Source organism: Lactuca serriola, chromosome 9, assembly GCF_051521515.1.
Source record: "Lactuca serriola cultivar US96UC23 chromosome 9, Lser_US96UC23_V15, whole genome shotgun sequence".
Lineage (NCBI taxonomy): Eukaryota > Viridiplantae > Streptophyta > Magnoliopsida > Asterales > Asteraceae > Lactuca > Lactuca serriola.
The window spans coordinates 52,271,959-52,285,959 of NC_136416.1; the positions used below are offsets into that span (position 1 = coordinate 52,271,959).

At 41.5% G+C, this 14,001-nt stretch overlaps 1 long non-coding RNA gene across 2 annotated transcripts; it reads left to right on the forward strand.

Moving 5' to 3' along the window:
* The first annotated feature begins 12,158 nt into the window (after window positions 1–12,158).
* LOC145076898 (uncharacterized) lies at window positions 12,159–13,578 on the forward strand. 2 transcript variants are annotated; one of them, XR_013692851.1, is made up of 3 exons: window positions 12,159–12,267; window positions 12,620–12,688; window positions 13,296–13,578. It is a non-coding gene; the product is annotated as an uncharacterized LOC145076898 (long non-coding RNA). The 2 variants fall into 2 exon arrangements; XR_013692850.1 differs by having other exon boundaries at window positions 12,159–12,263.
* Window positions 13,579–14,001: the final 423 nt, after the last annotated feature.

Genomic DNA, 14,001 nt, shown 5'->3' on the forward strand with positions numbered 1-14,001 from the left:
TGAGTGCAACGAGGAGGGGCACATTTCAAGGGATTGCCCGAAGAAGAAGGAGACGGGAAGACCCAACATACCACCGAAGCCGAAGGCAAGAGCCTTCCAGATGACGCTCGAGGCTGCAAAGGAGGCAGCAGACGTCGCTTCAGGTACCTTTCTTGTAAATGGTTTGCCTGCAAATATACTATTTGATTCCGGAGCCAACTACTCCTTTGTATCACATAAATTTGGTGGGAAATTAGCATTGCCTGTAGAAAAACTAGATAATGCCTTGATTGTAGAAGTTGCCAGTGGCAAATTCGTACCTGTTAGTAATCGTATTAGGAACATCGTCATTGACCTAAACGGAAACGAATTCCACGAAGAGCTATTACCCATAGAGTTAAATGGTTTTGACATCGTTTTGGGTATGGATTGGCTTAGCGCTAACGATGCTGAGATTCAATGCCGAAAGAAGATAGTAAAGGTGAACCCACCCGGAAAGGAATCATTTATGGTGTACGGGGACAAACGCAGAGTGAATTCTGGAATCATCTCCCTGATGAAAGCCAGGAAATGTTTGTCAAAGGGATGTGCATCATACTTGGCATTCGTAATCGATGCCAAGAAGGAGAAGAAAGAGGTGCAGAATATACCGGTTGTGTGCGATTATCCGGAAGTCTTTCCCGAAGATCTTCCCGGATTACCACCTGATAGACAAGTGGAGTTTCGTATAGACTTGTTACCAGGAACAACACCGATAACAAAGGCACCTTACCGATTAGCACCGACGGAGATGAAGGAGCTCATGACGCAACTTCAGGAGCTGTTGGACAACGGTTTTATTCGACCTAGTTCATCACCCTGGGGAGCTCCGGTGTTATTCGTGAAGAAGAAAGACGGAAGTATGAGAATGTGTATAGACTACCGAGAGCTGAATAAGGCAACGGTGAAGAACAAGTATCCATTGCCGAGGATTGATGACCTATTCGATCAGCTGCAAGGTTCGAGCTACTTCTCAAAGATCGATCTTAGGTCAGGATATCATCAGCTAAAGGTGAGAAAGCAGGATATTGAGAAGACTGCATTCAGAACGAGATATGGACACTACGAGTTCTTGGTTATGTCATTCGGGCTAACCAATGCTCCCGCAACATTCATGGATTTGATGAATAGGGTTTGTAAACCATTCCTCGATAAATCCGTGATAGTGTTCATCGACGACATTCTCATCTACTCGAAAAGCCAAGAGGAGCATGGTAAGCATCTACGGGAAGTATTAGAAGTGTTGAAGAAGGAGAAGCTTTTTGCAAAGTTCTCCAAATGCGACTTTTGGATACGGGAAGTCCAATTCTTGGGTCATGTTGTTAACCAGGAGGGAATAATGGTTGACCCCGCAAAGATCGAGGCTGTGATGAAGTGGGAACGTCCGAAAAGTCCCACGGAAATTCGAAGCTTTCTAGGATTAGCCGGATATTATCGACGATTTATCCAAGGCTTTTCTTCGATAGCTGCTCCATTAACAGCTTTGACTCATAAAGGAGCTACATATACGTGGAGTGAGAAACACGATGAGGCATTCGAGAAACTAAAGAAGAAGTTATGTGAAGCACCGATACTTTCTCTACCCGATGGAGTCGAAGATTTCGCGGTTTATAGTGATGCTTCTGGAGTCGGGTTGGGTTGTGTTCTGACCCAAAGAGAAAAGGTGATAGCATACGCATCTCGACAATTGAAAGAGCACGAAAAGAACTACCCCACTCATGATCTGGAGTTGGCAGCGGTAGTTTTTGCCTTAAAGATATGGAGGCATTACCTCTACGGCACGAAGTGCAAACTCTTCACTGATCATAAGAGTCTCCAGTATCTCTTTAATCAGAAGGAGTTGAACATGAGGCAACGACGCTGGCTAGAACTTCTCAAGGACTACGACTGTGAGATACTTTACCACCCAGGTAAAGCAAATATTGTTGCTGATGCTCTCAGTCGGAAAGTCAATCTGGAAAGGAAAAGGCCAAGGGCGTTAAGAATTGAAGTCGTCTCGACGATTGTCGAAAGTATCAGGAAAGCTCAAGAAGAAGCTTTAGAGAAAAATGACCGAAAGGAAGAACGTTTGGGAAGAACGTTAGTGTTCGGTACAAACAGTCGTGGACTGAAGGTATTCCAAGATCGAATTTGGGTACCTAAGACGGGAGGAATAAGAGATCTTCTGATGGAAGAAGCACACAAGACCATGTACTCGATTCATCCCGGTAGCACTAAAATGTATAGGGACCTAAAACCCTACTACTGGTGGCCGACGATGAAGCTCGATGTTGCGAAGTATGTGGCCGAGTGCGTAACATGTGCGAGGGTTAAGGCACAACATCAGAAACCGTATGGGAGTTTAGAACCTTTACCTGTACCCATGGGTAAATGGGAAGACATCACCATGGATTTTGTGACTAAACTGCCCAGGACGAAGAACGGTCACGACATGATTTGGGTAGTCGTGGATCGTTTCACCAAGAGTGCACACTTCATAGCAGCCAACGAGAAGTGGTCTATGGATAAGCTCGCAAATGCTTACGTGAAGGAAATTGTAAGACTTCACGGTGTTCCTCTTACGATTGTATCAGATCGTGATAGTCGTTTCACGTCAAGGTTTTGGAGGAGTCTACAAGAGGAGTTAGGTACAAAGTTGTGTTTGAGTACTGCTTATCATCCGCAAACTGATGGTCAGAGCGAAAGAATGATTCAGACATTGGAAGATATGCTAAGAGCATGTACCCTCGAATTCCAAGGAAATTGGGACGAGCACTTACCTCTGGTAGAATTTTCCTACAACAATAGTTTTCACTCGAGCATCAAGATGGCACCTTACCAAGCCTTGTATGGACAGAAGTGTCGTACGCCGTCTTGTTGGCTTGAAGCCGGAGAGAAGCAGTTTATGGGCCCCGAGATAGTCCATGAGACTGCTGAGAAGTTGAAGGTGATTAGGGAAAGAATGTTAGCAGCCCAGGATCGTGAGAAGAGCTATGCTGACAAGAAAAGACGACCGATAACCTTCGAAGATGGGGATTCCGTTTTGCTTAAAGTCTCACCGTGGAAGGGACTTATAAGATTCGGGAAACGAGGAAAGTTGAGTCCAAGGTTTATTGGACCATTCAAAGTTCTTCAAAAGATAGGGAACCAAGCTTACAAGTTGGAATTGCCCGAAGAACTCAATGGTATTCATAACACTTTCCATGTGTGTTATTTGAGGAAATTCACGGGAGATGTTCCCGACATAATTCCAATCTCAGAGTTAAGGATGGATGAGAATAAAAGGCTGATCGAAGAGCCTGAGGCAATTGTTGACCATAAGACTAAGAAGTTACGACGCAAGATGGTCGACTTGGTGCTAGTCCGATGGAAAACATTCGAATGGGCCGAATCTCACTTGGGAAACAGAGGATGACATGATGAGTCGCTATCCACATCTGTTTGCTGATGCATGATTCCGGGACGGAATCATCCTAAGGGGGAGAGAATTGTAACGCCCGGGTTTCAGGGCTAAGCATTTTTGTCAATGTAATAGTCTAGGTCAACTCTTGTAACTCTTTTTTTGAAGTAATAAAAATGAAATATTTGAGTATTATGTGAATTATGTGTATTTATGTGCTTATAATTTAATTATAAATGTATAATTAATAAATAATAAAAATAAGCGTCAAAATTAAAGTATAAGATAATCCCAATATCTCTACATAAAGTTGTAGAATATGTCTCAAGGTTTTCGTACATATAAAGAATGCCGAAATCCGAGTTATAACGAAGAAGTTATGACCCGTCGAAGTTTTACGGCAAAACCGGCACGGCACCGGGAAGCGTAAATAGTGAATTTACGATAGAGCGAGATTTAGCCTTAGCAATCTAAACAAAAGTTGTAGAATATGTTAAACTAAGAGCGTCGATAAAAAGAACGCCCAAATCTGACTTCGTATGAGGAAGTTATGATTTTTCTAAGATTCGGCTTAGCAGTGCACGACCCGAAACTCGAATTTTAGTTCGAGCGGTTTTTGGCCTACGCAACCTAAATGAGAGTTGAAGATCTCATTAATAGGAACTCAACGGTAAAAAGATGGACGAAAACGGAGTTCGTATGAAGGAGTTACGAATTCTTCGCGGTCATTTAACAGTCTAAAGGCCTCCTACTGTTAAATTTGAGATCGGTCAAGAATTAGCTGACGGAGTCTAAACGAAAGTTGTAGAGTACGTCTTCACCTACGCGTGGATATAAAGAACGTCAAAAACGGAGTTCGTATGAACGAATTACAAATTATAATAACATATTTACGTATTAAAATAAAGTATAAATCATGTATACGTACACATATATATACATATGTATATATCATTAGAAAGGTATCGACGATGCGGTCATTATAAGACTAATGTTGAGTTCTTTCGACATTAGTTTAGTACAAATATCATTAAATCCATTTATAATAGTATTATAGAGGGGTGTTTAGTTGTTTATATAACTAAAAGGTCATTAAGTAATTATGGAGGGTAGTTTTTGAAAATTCAATTAGTATAAATAAGAGCCTTGGGCTCTCATATTTCTTGCACCATTCTCTTGATTCAAGAGTCTTTCTCTCCTTATCCCCCGAGCATTTCGGTCCCTCGTGATTCGACTTCTCTTTCTGTAGCTTAGTATAGTAAGGTGAGCGCTGAAGCGCTGCACGAATCTTTCTTAGAAAGATTCAGCGACGAAGTTCTGCCCCTGCAGAGCCCGACTCCTAGCTAAAACCCCCTTGTAAGTAAGTTATGCTTACCTTATTTTAATATAGCTTATATTTAAAATTAGTATTGTTATTATGAACTTATAATAAATATTTGAGCTATTATTATAACTTATATAAGTGTCGTTATAATATTTTTTTTTAACTACTCGCGGTACGGGGAATCTGGTTTAAAGGGCCGCATAGGGTTGTTGGATTTCAGAAGTGCTATATGCCAAAATGGTCCTGCCCTCCGGTGTTTTATGTCTGGCCCCTGTCTGTACATAGTGGTTGGAAAATATTGTTTAACGCTTATATAATAATAATAATACTAAGACTAATAGTTGGTCACGGTAAATATTAGACTAAAATTTAGCGATAATAATGTTAGGTTTCGTCGAAGGAAAATAGAATCGTTAGAAGCAAGCGCTGCCCGATTTTGGAATCATCACCTTAACAAGTGAGTGCATAGTTACTTTCAGCTTACACATAGATATGAAGTATTTTATATAAATTACGTGCTATATGTGCATATTATCTGAATACTTGCTATCTATGCTGGATGAACATTGTTATACATGTTTTCAATGATTTAAACTGTATATGTATTTTATATCTACGAAAATGTTGGGGTAAAACATGGGTAGATGTAATAGTTGATGTGTGATAAAATGATGAGAGGCCTCGATGTTGATGTTGTTGTTTCTGTCATCTAGCGGAGTATGGATGACGACCACGGACTCTTCTAGACAGTCCAATGGAATGCTAGCAGGCTCGCAACCTGTAGGTGTTTGTGAACGACGTGTTCACCAGTGTACTCCATCCCCCACATGGTTGCCTTTAGGACATTTATTGCTGAGGAATCCCCTTAGCAGTAGTGTCCGTCCCGATGATGATCCTTAGGCTAGGTCCCTTATGATAGGTGTTTAGGGACGTAAAGTGAGGATAACGGGAACGGGTAATCGGGTTATTGTTGATTGAATTAATAAACTTATTTATTGTGGGTTTAAAACCCTATGTGCTCACCAGGCTCCCAAGCCTGACCCACTCAGTTTTATGTATTACAGGTAGTGGCGCATGAGCATAGGTGTGATGTTTTGGACGAGGGATTATGGATATAGGCCTGTAGATATGAAATAATGTAGTAAGGCTTATATTGTACTGTTTATGCTTTTGATCTGTACGAACATGACATCCCGAGTCTTTTAATGAAATACATTTCTATGGAAATGCTTTTGATAAATCTTTATCATATTTTTGTTTTGGGACAAATTCCGCAACAGTTTCATTTAAAATGTAACTCTGATTTTTAAACAAAGCATAAACAAACCGGTCTTTTGTGGCCGTGATTTTGGGGATGTCACAGTTGGTATCAGAGCATTAGTTTAAGCGAACTAGGAATTTGTAGGATTTCTAGACTTAAACTTAGAATGCTAAGCGATGATTGTGAGGTGTGAGCACTAGCTTATTTTAGGAATTGTGCCTAAAATTCTTTTATGTGCTAAATGCTTTGTGCATAATATGCTGTTAATTGTTCGGATCTATGGTCTGTTGCCGACCGGATCTGGAAACCTTATGTGTTTAGAATTCTAAACGTACGACTACGATATTAGAACTAGCATGTAAACGTTTCGGAGTGATAAGGACGATTTAAACGTCTATCCTAAATAAAGATCTAAATTCACCTTATTCGGTGTATAGATCAAGATGGCAAGGACCCGTAGCGGAAACGTGAACGCGAATGGAGATAGGAACCAACCCCCAGTGGTTCAACAAATACCTGTTGTAGAAGAAGTTGCACCTGAACCAGTCACGATGGCCGGAGTGCAAGCGATGATCCAGGCTATGTTGGATCGTCAAATGGAGGAAACTAGACATTTGCTCCAGCAAAATCGAGAGGAAGGCACTATTCAAATCGAACAGCCCGAGTTGAACGAAAGGCAGACTGAGGAAGGAGACTACAGTGGAACTGTTGGTCAAGTCAACCAACCAATAGTTCAAGAAAATAACCAAGATGACGGATTCGAGAGAAATGGATGCAAGTACAAGGATTTTCAGACTTGCAAGCCATCGACTTTCACGGGAAAGGAAGATCCAATCGGAGTCATGGATTGGATCTCGGAGATGGAGTTAGCTTTCATGACATGCGGTTGTAGAGGGAAACTACAGACCACGTTTGCAGTGCGTCAGTTTCGAGGAGGCGCTGTACGTTGGTGGAATACTTTGGGGAAGACTTTAAGCCCCAACAAACCCCTGGAACTGACATGGGCAGAATTTCTGGTACAATTCAAACGAAAGTACTGCTCAGCTCAAAACCCGCTCGAGCTAGAGAACCACTTTCTAACCCTAAAGAAGGGGAGCATGTCAATCGATGAATACACGAACAACTTCACAGAAAAGATGGAATTTGCCTTGCGTCTTGTTCCGGATGAGCTGACGAAAATTGATAAGTACGCAAAGGGATTACCATGGGAGTACGCGGTGCCAGTGCGTCAGGCACCTACTTTGGAGGCAGCTATCTGGGCTGCCAAGTCTGTGGAGGATATGATTAAGGGAAGAGATGCCAGCAAAGTCGAGGTTGGCGAGAAAAGGAAATTTGACGGATCCTCAAGGTCCGGTAAGAAGGGTAGATTCTCGAAGGTTGGTTCGAGAGGAGGAGGATCAGAAGCGAAGTGGTGTGACAAGTGCAAGAAAAAGCACTCTGGGAAGTGTGATGGAGGGGTCACTTGTTACAAATGCGGAAAGCCTGGGCACTATGCCAATGAATGCACGTTCACTAAGAAGGTCTGTTATGAGTGCAACGAGGAGGGGCACATTTCAAGGGATTGCCCGAAGAAGAAGGAGACGGGAAGACCCAACATACCACCGAAGCCGAAGGCAAGAGCCTTCCAGATGACGCTCGAGGCTGCAAAGGAGGCAGCAGACGTCGCTTCAGGTACCTTTCTTGTAAATGGTTTGCCTGCAAATATACTATTTGATTCCGGAGCCAACTACTCCTTTGTATCACATAAATTTGGTGGGAAATTAGCATTGCCTGTAGAAAAACTAGATAATGCCTTGATTGTAGAAGTTGCCAGTGGCAAATTCGTACCTGTTAGTAATCGTATTAGGAACATCGTCATTGACCTAAACGGAAACGAATTCCACGAAGAGCTATTACCCATAGAGTTAAATGGTTTTGACATCGTTTTGGGTATGGATTGGCTTAGCGCTAACGATGCTGAGATTCAATGCCGAAAGAAGATAGTAAAGGTGAACCCACCCGGAAAGGAATCATTTATGGTGTACGGGGACAAACACAGAGTGAATTCTGGAATCATCTCCCTGATGAAAGCCAGGAAATGTTTGTCAAAGGGATGTGCATCATACTTGGCATTCGTAATCGATGCCAAGAAGGAGAAGAAAGAGGTGCAGAATATACCGGTTGTGTGCGATTATCCGGAAGTCTTTCCCAAAGATCTTCCCGGATTACCACCTGATAGACAAGTGGAGTTTCGTATAGACTTGTTACCAGGAACAACACCGATAACAAAGGCACCTTACCGATTAGCACCGACGGAGATGAAGGAGCTCATGACGCAACTTCAGGAGCTGTTGGACAACGGTTTTATTCGACCTAGTTCATCACCCTGGGGAGCTCCGGTGTTATTCGTGAAGAAGAAAGACGGAAGTATGAGAATGTGTATAGACTACCGAGAGCTGAATAAGGCAACGGTGAAGAACAAGTATCCATTGCCGAGGATTGATGACCTATTCGATCAGCTGCAAGGTTCGAGCTACTTCTCAAAGATCGATCTTAGGTCAGGATATCATCAGCTAAAGGTGAGAAAGCAGGATATTGAGAAGACTGCATTCAGAACGAGATATGGACACTACGAGTTCTTGGTTATGTCATTCGGGCTAACCAATGCTCCCGCAACATTCATGGATTTGATGAATAGGGTTTGTAAACCATTCCTCGATAAATCCATGATAGTGTTCATCGACGACATTCTCATCTACTCGAAAAGCCAAGAGGAGCATGGTAAGCATCTACGGGAAGTATTAGAAGTGTTGAAGAAGGAGAAGCTTTTTGCAAAGTTCTCCAAATGCGACTTTTGGATACGGGAAGTCCAATTCTTGGGTCATGTTGTTAACCAGGAGGGAATAATGGTTGACCCCGCAAAGATCGAGGCTGTGATGAAGTGGGAACGTCCGAAAAGTCCCACGGAAATTCGAAGCTTTCTAGGATTAGCCGGATATTATCGACGATTTATCCAAGGCTTTTCTTCGATAGCTGCTCCATTAACAGCTTTGACTCATAAAGGAGCTACATATACGTGGAGTGAGAAACACGATGAGGCATTCAAGAAACTAAAGAAGAAGTTATGTGAAGCACCGATACTTTCTCTACCCGATGGAGTCGAAGATTTCGCGGTTTATAGTGATGCTTCTGGAGTCGGGTTGGGTTGTGTTTTGACCCAAAGAGAAAAGGTGATAGCATACGCATCTCGACAATTGAAAGAGCACGAAAAGAACTACCCCACTCATGATCTGGAGTTGGCAGCGGTAGTTTTTGCCTTAAAGATATGGAGGCATTACCTCTACGGCACGAAGTGCAAACTCTTCACTGATCATAAGAGTCTCCAGTATCTCTTTAATCAGAAGGAGTTGAACATGAGGCAACGACGCTGGCTAGAACTTCTCAAGGACTACGACTGTGAGATACTTTACCACCCAGGTAAAGCAAATATTGTTGCTGATGCTCTCAGTCGGAAAGTCAATCTGGAAAGGAAAAGGCCAAGGGCGTTAAGAATTGAAGTCGTCTCGACGATTGTCGAAAGTATCAGGAAAGCTCAAGAAGAAGCTTTAGAGAAAAATGACCGAAAGGAAGAACGTTTGGGAAGAACGTTAGTGTTCGGTACAAACAGTCGTGGACTGAAGGTATTCCAAGATCGAATTTGGGTACCTAAGACGGGAGGAATAAGAGATCTTCTGATGGAAGAAGCACACAAGACCATGTACTCGATTCATCCCGGTAGCACTAAAATGTATAGGGACCTAAAACCCTACTACTGGTGGCCGACGATGAAGCTCGATGTTGCGAAGTATGTGGCCGAGTGCGTAACATGTGCGAGGGTTAAGGCATAACATCAGAAACCGTATGGGAGTTTAGAACCTTTACCTGTACCCATGGGTAAATGGGAAGACATCACCATGGATTTTGTGACTAAACTGCCCAGGACGAAGAACGGTCACGACATGATTTGGGTAGTCGTGGATCGTTTCACCAAGAGTGCACACTTCATAGCAGCCAACGAGAAGTGGTCTATGGATAAGCTCGCAAATGCTTACGTGAAGGAAATTGTAAGACTTCACGGTGTTCCTCTTACGATTGTATCAGATCGTGATAGTCGTTTCACGTCAAGGTTTTGGAGGAGTCTACAAGAGGAGTTAGGTACAAAGTTGTGTTTGAGTACTGCTTATCATCCGCAAACTGATGGTCAGAGCGAAAGAATGATTCAGACATTGGAAGATATGCTAAGAGCATGTACCCTCGAATTCCAAGGAAATTGGGACGAGCACTTACCTCTGGTAGAATTTTCCTACAACAATAGTTTTCACTCGAGCATCAAGATGGCACCTTACCAAGCCTTGTATGGACAGAAGTGTCGTACGCCGTCTTGTTGGCTTGAAGCCGGAGAGAAGCAGTTTATGGGCCCCGAGATAGTCCATGAGACTGCTGAGAAGTTGAAGGTGATTAGGGAAAGAATGTTAGCAGCCCAGGATCGTGAGAAGAGCTATGCTGACAAGAAAAGACGACCGATAACCTTCGAAGATGGGGATTCCGTTTTGCTTAAAGTCTCACCGTGGAAGGGACTTATAAGATTCGGGAAACGAGGAAAGTTGAGTCCAAGGTTTATTGGACCATTCAAAGTTCTTCAAAAGATAGGGAACCAAGCTTACAAGTTGGAATTGCCCGAAGAACTCAATGGTATTCATAACACTTTCCATGTGTGTTATTTGAGGAAATTCACGGGAGATGTTCCCGACATAATTCCAATCTCAGAGTTAAGGATGGATGAGAATAAAAGGCTGATCGAAGAGCCTGAGGCAATTGTTGACCATAAGACTAAGAAGTTACGACGCAAGATGGTCGACTTGGTGCTAGTCCGATGGAAAACATTCGAATGGGCCGAATCTCACTTGGGAAACAGAGGATGACATGATGAGTCGCTATCCACATCTGTTTGCTGATGCATGATTCCGGGACGGAATCATCCTAAGGGGGAGAGAATTGTAACGCCCGGGTTTCAGGGCTAAGCATTTTTGTCAATGTAATAGTCTAGGTCAACTCTTGTAACTCTTTTTTTGAAGTAATAAAAATGAAATATTTGAGTATTATGTGAATTATGTGTATTTATGTGCTTATAATTTAATTATAAATGTATAATTAATAAATAATAAAAATAAGCGTCAAAATTAAAGTATAAGATAATCCCAATATCTCTACATAAAGTTGTAGAATATGTCTCAAGGTTTTCGTACATATAAAGAATGCCGAAATCCGAGTTATAACGAAGAAGTTATGACCCGTCGAAGTTTTACGGCAAAACCGGCACGGCACCGGGAAGCGTAAATAGTGAATTTACGATAGAGCGAGATTTAGCCTTAGCAATCTAAACAAAAGTTGTAGAATATGTTAAACTAAGAGCGTCGATAAAAAGAACGCCCAAATCTGACTTCGTATGAGGAAGTTATGATTTTTCTAAGATTCGGCTTAGCAGTGCACGACCCGAAACTCGAATTTTAGTTCGAGCGGTTTTTGGCCTACGCAACCTAAATGAGAGTTGAAGATCTCATTAATAGGAACTCAACGGTAAAAAGATGGACGAAAACGGAGTTCGTATGAAGGAGTTACGAATTCTTCGCGGTCATTTAACAGTCTAAAGGCCTCCTACTGTTAAATTTGAGATCGGTCAAGATTTAGCTGACGGAGTCTAAACGAAAGTTGTAGAGTACGTCTTCACCTACGCGTGGATATAAAGAACGTCAAAAACGGAGTTCGTATGAACGAATTACAAATTATAATAACATATTTACGTATTAAAATAAAGTATAAATCATGTATACGTACACATATATATACATATGTATATATCATTAGAAAGGTATCGACGATGCGGTCATTATAAGACTAATGTTGAGTTCTTTCGACATTAGTTTAGTACAAATATCATTAAATCCATTTATAATAGTATTATAGAGGGGTGTTTAGTTGTTTATATAACTAAAAGGTCATTAAGTAATTATGGAGGGTAGTTTTTGAAAATTCAATTAGTATAAATAAGAGCCTTGGGCTCTCATATTTCTTGCACCATTCTCTTGATTCAAGAGTCTTTCTCTCCTTATCCCCCGAGCATTTCGGTCCCTCGTGATTCGACTTCTCTTTTTGTAGCTTAGTATAGTAAGGTGAGCGCTGAAGCGTTGCACGAATCTTTCTTAGAAAGATTCAGCGACGAAGTTCTGCCCCTGCAGAGCCCGACTCCTAGCTAAAACCCCCTTGTAAGTAAGTTATGCTTACCTTATTTTAATATAGCTTATATTTAAAATTAGTATTGTTATTATGAACTTATAATAAATATTTGAGCTATTATTATAACTTATATAAGTGTCGTTATAATATTTTTTTTTAACTACTCGCGGTACGGGGAATCTGGTTTAAAGGGCCGCATAGGGTTGTTGGATTTCAGAAGTGCTATATGCCAAAATGGTCCTGCCCTCCGGTGTTTTATGTCTGGCCCCTGTCTGTACATAGTGGTTGGAAAATATTGTTTAACGCTTATATAATAATAATAATACTAAGACTAATAGTTGGTCACGGTAAATATTAGACTAAAATTTAGCGATAATAATGTTAGGTTTCGTCGAAGGAAAATAGAATCGTTAGAAGCAAGCGCTGCCCGATTTTGGAATCATCACCTTAACAAGTGAGTGCATAGTTACTTTCAGCTTACACATAGATATGAAGTATTTTATATAAATTACGTGCTATATGTGCATATTATCTGAATACTTGCTATCTATGCTGGATGAACATTGTTATACATGTTTTCAATGATTTAAACTGTATATGTATTTTATATCTACGAAAATGTTGGGGTAAAACATGGGTAGATGTAATAGTTGATGTGTGATAAAATGATGAGAGGCCTCGATGTTGATGTTGTTGTTTCTGTCATCTAGCGGAGTATGGATGACGACCACGGACTCTTCTAGACAGTCCAGTGGAACGCTAGCAGGCTCGCAACCTGTAGGTGTTTGTGAACGACGTGTTCACCAGTGTACTCCATCCCCCACATGGTTGCCTTTAGGACATTTATTGCTGAGGAATCCCCTTAGCAGTAGTGTCCGTCCCGATGATGATCCTTAGGCTAGGTCCCTTATGATAGGTGTTTAGGGACGTAAAGTGAGGATAACGGGAACGGGTAATCGGGTTATTGTTGATTGAATTAATAAACTTATTTATTGTGGGTTTAAAACCCTATGTGCTCACCAGGCTCCCAAGCCTGACCCACTCAGTTTTATGTATTACAGGTAGTGGCGCATGAGCATAGGTGTGATGTTTTGGACGAGGGATTACGGATATAGGCCTGTAGATATGAAATAATGTAGTAAGGCTTATATTGTACTGTTTATGCTTTTGATCTGTACGAACATGACATCCCGAGTCTTTTAATGAAATACATTTCTATGGAAATGCTTTTGATAAATCTTTATCATATTTTTGTTTTGGGACAAATTCCGCAACACTTTCATTTAAAATGTAACTCTGATTTTTAAACAAAGCATAAACAAACCGGTCTTTTGTGGCCGTGATTTTGGGGATGTCACATTACATATTCCACCGCCGCCACCATTATCTCAATTGTTGAACCTCCGGTGACTGTCAACACATCTGATACGGGGGCAGATGTTTTGGGTTTCTCAGTTGTTCATTCTTCTCCACCCATCTCTCCTTTTCTTCAGGATAATCCATACATGATATATGGTGGTGATGACGAGAACTTTGGAGGATTCACCTTCAGTCCATTAAACATTCGGACTGAAAGTGATGACGAAGCCCCCGTCACAAAAGGGTAACTCAAGGCAATCAATAAGAAACTAGATTCGTTGCTCAAATCATCTAAAGCATCATCCAGTGAAGACTATTCTCAAGTAACGATCAAGTCCTTCCTCAAGAACCTCATGAAAGAACACTCCGCTAATCTAGAGAAAACAAATAAAGTTGTGGATGCTTCAC